The following is a 6,300-nucleotide window of genomic DNA, read 5'->3' as shown; positions in this document are numbered from 1 at the left end:
AAAAGGATGAGGCTTTTCAACAAATCGGATATTCTAGGCAAAATGTCCAATTGGATATCATATAAGAGTAATTGAACATTCATATATTAAAACAAAGTACGTCTCAACAAAAGTCTCACACCTTACACAAAAACTAATGCAAAGAGGATTGTGGACTTAAATGTATACATAAAGTTACAAAACTCTTAAAAAAAACAAGATAAAATGTTTAGTACATGGAACTAGGAAAAGAGTTCCAAGACTTGACTCTAACACATACTCCACAAAAGAAAAAAAATGATACATTGGACTTTATAAGAATTGAAAAGTTTGGCTCTGTGAAAGAAACTGTTGAGATGATTACAAATTACAGATTGGAAAAAATATTTGTAAATTACATATCTGATAGAGTTATTGTATCTATAATAGAATAAAGAACTCTCAAAACTCAACAATAAGCAAAAAATCCAATTAGAAATGTGCAAAAGATGTGAGAAAACACTTCATAAGAGGTACACAGATAACAAATAAGTACATCAAAAGATGTTTAAGATTATTAGACATTATTAAAATGTGAAGTGAAACCACAATGACGTATCACTGTGTATCTATAGGAATGGCTAAAATTAAAAATAGTGCAAACATCAAATGCTGGCAAGGATGTACAAAAAGTCAAACACTTGGACATTGCTGGTGGGAATGTAAAATGGCACAGCCACTCTCAAAAACAGTTTTGGCAGTTTCTTTGAAAAATATGTATGCAACTACCATATGACCCAGCATTTGCACTCTTGGGCATTTATCTCAGAGAAATGAAACTTATGTTCACACAAAAAGCTTTGTATGAATGTTTATAGTAGCTTTATTCCTTTATAAAATAGTTTCAGTACCCATTATGGTATATGAATTCTAGCACTAATTATAAGAAGCAAGGAACATGTTTCTATTACCATTTTGATAGTATGTAAGCCAAGGATCAGAGTAAGGCACTTAAAGTGTCATAGTTGATAAGTTGAATAACAGAGATTAGGAGAACTTTCAATACTCTTTCCATTAAATCTTACCCCTCTTCATAGAGTCAACTATAATGAAAACAAGAGAAATAGCAACAAATTATAGGTACTTCTTTCAAGATTCAACCTCAATAGGTAATATATTGCACAAAAAATGGCAAATTTTGTAACTTCGAAGGCATTATTTGTATATTGTAATTAAATATGGATACAAAAGACTGAATCACCATGTGACTGAAAATGTTCAATAAAATATAGTAGCTCTGGTGCTGTAAGGAAATTTGACATGGCCAGAAAAAGCAGAACAGCATAATTAAAAACAGCATAATTAAAATCACACCAAAATGTCATCCACGTGACCTCAACTCAGCCTATTTAATGTAGCCCTGAGTTGACTCATATGTAATTTCCCAGTGTTGGTGATGATTGTCTTGTGTTTATGTAACTCTCTTTCAAAGGAGGTCAGAGCTGTTTATACTTCAATTAAGTCACGTATGAATCAGCACATATTTGCATATGCTGTAATAGAGCAGGTGGTTTATGTAAAATAATATTAATTATTATAATCCTCACTCTTCTACCTCATCTTTGATAAATCTGGTAGACATCCTACGAGTCACAGGATAGCTATGGAGACAGTTTTCTTGTCAGATACTTCTCTCCTTTTATGAATTGAGGTAAAACTACTCTAAGAGGGGAAAAGATGAGTCTTACAAAATTGGTTGACTTGTGAAAAAGTTTGAAAAAAATTATCAAAAATGTACTTATTAATGTGTATAAGGCATCTATCATTTATCCTGGGAAACTTTAAACTAATTTATATAACTAGCCTAGAGAAGCTGGCAAAGAAGTTTAGAGTTCCCATATTCCTCTGAAATCATAAAACCATAATAGATCTTGATAAATACAGACTGTTTCACAGAGATTTTTTTTAGAAGAATGCATTCACTCTGGTCACAGAGTATACTACGAGCTTTTAAGAAGAACCATGGTGATAATTTAATAGCAACATATTATTATTGTGATTATTATACTTTGAATTTCTTCTGTAGAAGATTGAAGAAAGCACATCTGATGGAACATTTACCTCTCCAGCAATTTTACTGGAACACTGAGGTCTCCTTTTAAAGGGCCTTAAAAATGAAACTTATGAACAGATGAGTTCAAGAAAATGTCATTCTTTCAAAATGCATTTCCTCAAGTTGCCATTCTATAAGTAAATTAGTTTTACTTACTTGCTCTTTCCCTTCCATTTTACATGAAGTACTGTAAACCTGTATGCTAATGGTCACCAGTTACATAAATGATAAAATGAGAGACCATTATGTGACAAACAAATAGCAGCAGTAGTAGCTGGTAAATAATGTCAGCCATTATACTCTATTTGCCGTTCCCAAAGTGTAACCCCCTAAGAGGACTTTTGGAAATATGCTATCATTCGGGAGGTTAATCACATGCTAAAAGCAATCTTTGGCAGAAAACATGATTTTGGCACTCTAGCTTTTTATGTTTCAGAAATCTCGAAAGTATTATAAATTCAAGGTAAAATTACACAGGGCTATGAATTACCATTACCATTGGATCTCTTGAATTCTAAAAGCTGGACCATTTTCAGAGTGACAGAGGCAACAATTCTTGCATTTTTTGAGACATTTTCTTGTCTATCACTTTGCCATTAACAGCTAATTCTCAGCTACCATGGTTTACCAAAAAAATGAAGAAACATTGCTTCATTTTTCCTGGCTATGTCTTCATAGACTTCCTTTAAAATGAGCGTATTTGCCCTCTCATACATATCACACTTCACTATGCTATCACAAAGGAGTATTAAATTTAGCACACTCCAATACATAGAACAGAAGAACATATTTATTATCTTTGACATCAGTAATGTTCGATGATCAATAGGAAACTAATTGAAGAATGTTAAGCATTGAGGCAGGGAAAAAAAAAGCAAATGGCCTAAGTTAAGATATTGCTATTACTACTAGGAAGAAAAAAATTAAACATTCTAAAAGACTGAGAGGGAGGGATCAAGATGAGGAAATGAGGAGACGGAGACTTAAAAATCTTCAATGTCTTCTCTGGTGTCAGGTCAAGATTAGAGGAACTAAATAACTCTATAAAAACTCTATCAAGATTTCCAATATTGGATAATATCACTTAAGATTCTTTGGGAAAAGAGGGTGTTTATCCTTGAAAAAACTAGTTGGGCCCTTTTGCCACTTACTAAGGACAATCTGAATTCAAGATCTTAGACTCTCACCAAGATTTATCAATTCAAATGTACATGTTCCATATTAATACATAGAAAACAAAATATAAAAGTTTGAATGGCTAATATTTGATAGATTTAAGAAGACAATGACAATAAACGTAGTAATCATTTCCTCATTTCTTATGGGGATAACATGTTACTACCACTTCGTGCAGAAACATACACAGCAGAATTACATAATCAACCTCCCTAAGTATTCAGATCCCAATTTTTAAGGGACAACAGAAATTACAGTAATATGTCACAATGTCTGAAGAGAATTCACATGGCTCATAAAATCTAACAGTAATAAAATGTGGTACAAGTGTCTTTTAAATAGATCATGAGATCAAATATTAATTTAATCATATTTAGTAATCTCGGGATTGAAATTCAACCTTTTTTTGGAAGAGGTAATGAAAGAAAAAATATATGCTTAATAAGCAGAAAATATAGATATTTTATTTACCTTTATTGTCCATAAGACAAATCTAGTTGAAAAGCCAATGGATTTATGTATATCCTAAAAATTATATAAAAATACCCAAACTAAATTGACCCAAAAAAATCTAAACTGATAAACAGATCTTCTCTATGTTATCAGACATAGTATGTCAATTCTTGACTTACATTTATTAAATTAAGCTGTCAAGGAGACAGTGATTAAGTAAGCTTAGAATTCTGAGAAGCAAGCCTGGATTTGAAATGAAAGAGCCATGAAAATGTGACCTCTTAGCACTATTTCATTCAAACTAACATTAAAGATGAGTTTTCCCTGCTTTTGTTCCTTTCTTCCAATAAACTTATTTAGCACTGTCCATGTGTAAAACACTGCGCTAATTATGAAATTTCTTCCCTCACTGAGTTCACACTGTATTGGTTGATACAGAAGAGTTAAGACAAGGTTGAACCACAGTGTGATGGGGTTTTACAATAAGGATGGTACAGAATTAGGGGATTATGGCTGTGCACCTAAGGTAACATTTAAGTGCCAATCTGAAAGATGAGCAATGTTAGATAGGTGGTAAGAATGGTCGTTTTTGTTTTTTTTTTTTGTTAGAAGGAAGATAACGTGTAATGGACTGCTGGAAATGGGGGGTTCCAAACTAAACAAGTTTTTAATAGGAAAGGACATAGAGAGGTGGGGCAAACTAAGCAAGTGAGCAGAGGGTTGGCCATACCAAGCTTTGTAACCCCGGATAGCAGGTTTAGACATTTTCCTAAAAGCAATGTGAATCTGCTAAAGCTTTTTAAGCACGGAAGTAGCATGATGAAATTTTTTGTGGTTGTTGAAAGATAATTTCTTATGCTATGGAAGTGATGGATTGGAAGAGTGAAAAGCAAGTCCTATGAAAGTAGTTTAGGAAGGAGATGATGTTTGCCTTAGGGAAAGAGGAATGGGGGATAGGGAAAAAGAATAGATTTAAGTCATATTCTGGAGTCATGAGTCTGTGATGAATTGGATCTAGAATATGAGGGTTACAGAAAAAAGAGTTATGTCCAGGTTTCTGGTCTCAGAAATATTATTGATATAAGATTAATATAAAACAATATTAATATTGATATAAAATGACCATTATGCATTAATCATGGTAACTATAAATACATTTTGAAGGTTTAATAAGCTTGCTGAATATTAGAGTTTTATATCAATTAGATTCAGAATGTTTTTCAAAAGTGCCCAATTATAGAAAGAATAGACATCTTTATTTAATACAAAACAAATTGGCTATCACACACACACACAGAAAATCATTTCCAGTAAGACTGCCTAAAATTATCCACTTGAATGCTATAATTGAACAAAAAATTTCTTTTTTTCTCTGAACAATTTTCAAAGTCAACCAAATTGTTCAGAAGAGAACAACTTATATTTGTAAATATAGTCAGACTTTTGACTTTGAATTCATTCACTCTTGAGTATTTTTTTCTAAGATTTTTCAAAGAATAAATAAACAGGAGATTTATTCTTAAGAATAAAAATGCCAGATATTCTTTTTTCATTTTTATGTGATGTCCCATTGCACATCCTATATCATATAACAAACAAATAGAACTATCAGATAATCTGCCTGTGTCCCTCATTACATTGTGAGTGCCAGAAGGGCAGAGCTTGCCCCATTCATCTTTGCACTTTCAGTATCAAACACAGCTCTTGGACTAATAGCTGTCCAATGTACAAGTACTGAAATAAACTTAATTGGATAAAATGTGGTTTATTGTGTGTCTTTCAAATTCACTTATATTAATAATAATTAGAGATCCATATTTTTACTTAGAAATCCCAAGTACTACAGGATAAACTTTAGATTTTGGTAATAAATTAGTAGGTAAAATCATAATAGAGTTTTCGAGTAGGAACAAAACTTAGAAGGCATCTAGTTCAACCACCACTCAGTACCTAGATCTCTCTGTATACTATTCTGATTGATGCTCTTTGAGACTTTAACTTCTCTATTGGTTTTATAGTGATAGAGACAACAATAGTAGCCTCATATAATACTCTAAAGATCCACTACTTGAACTGTTTTTCTAATATTGAGCCAAAAAACCTCATATAAATTGTACCCAAAATTAGGACTTAGTTTTCTACTTTCTTTAAACAAGAGCTCTTTTCCTCCCTCAAATCTTCACATTTTAACGGTTTGTTGACACATCATCAACTAAAACTCTCATTTTTTGTGTGTTTGCAACAGTTAATACAAGTGTCTTTATTCTAAACATAAACAAGTATGTGTGTGTATGTATGTGTGCATATACATGTGTGTGTTTTCAATGAATCAGCACATAGGGCTATTAAACATTTTTGTTAACTGTCATGTAAGATTAACTGTTTCTTTTTTTATAGAATTGTAATATATGCTAAGCTATTTTCATTATCTAGATTTTACAGTGTCTAGGTTCTAATTATTTAATATCAATAAAAGCGATATATATACAAAATAAGGCCAAGTCAGAGCTCCTCCAGGTTAACAGAAATCTATCATGTTTTGGTACAAATTATGTACCCATTATCTCAGTTATTATGTTTTGTCTTTAAGAATAGAGTAA

Source organism: Lemur catta, chromosome 13 (genome assembly GCF_020740605.2).
Source record: "Lemur catta isolate mLemCat1 chromosome 13, mLemCat1.pri, whole genome shotgun sequence".
Lineage (NCBI taxonomy): Eukaryota > Metazoa > Chordata > Mammalia > Primates > Lemuridae > Lemur > Lemur catta.
This window is presented reverse-complemented; position numbering follows the sequence as displayed.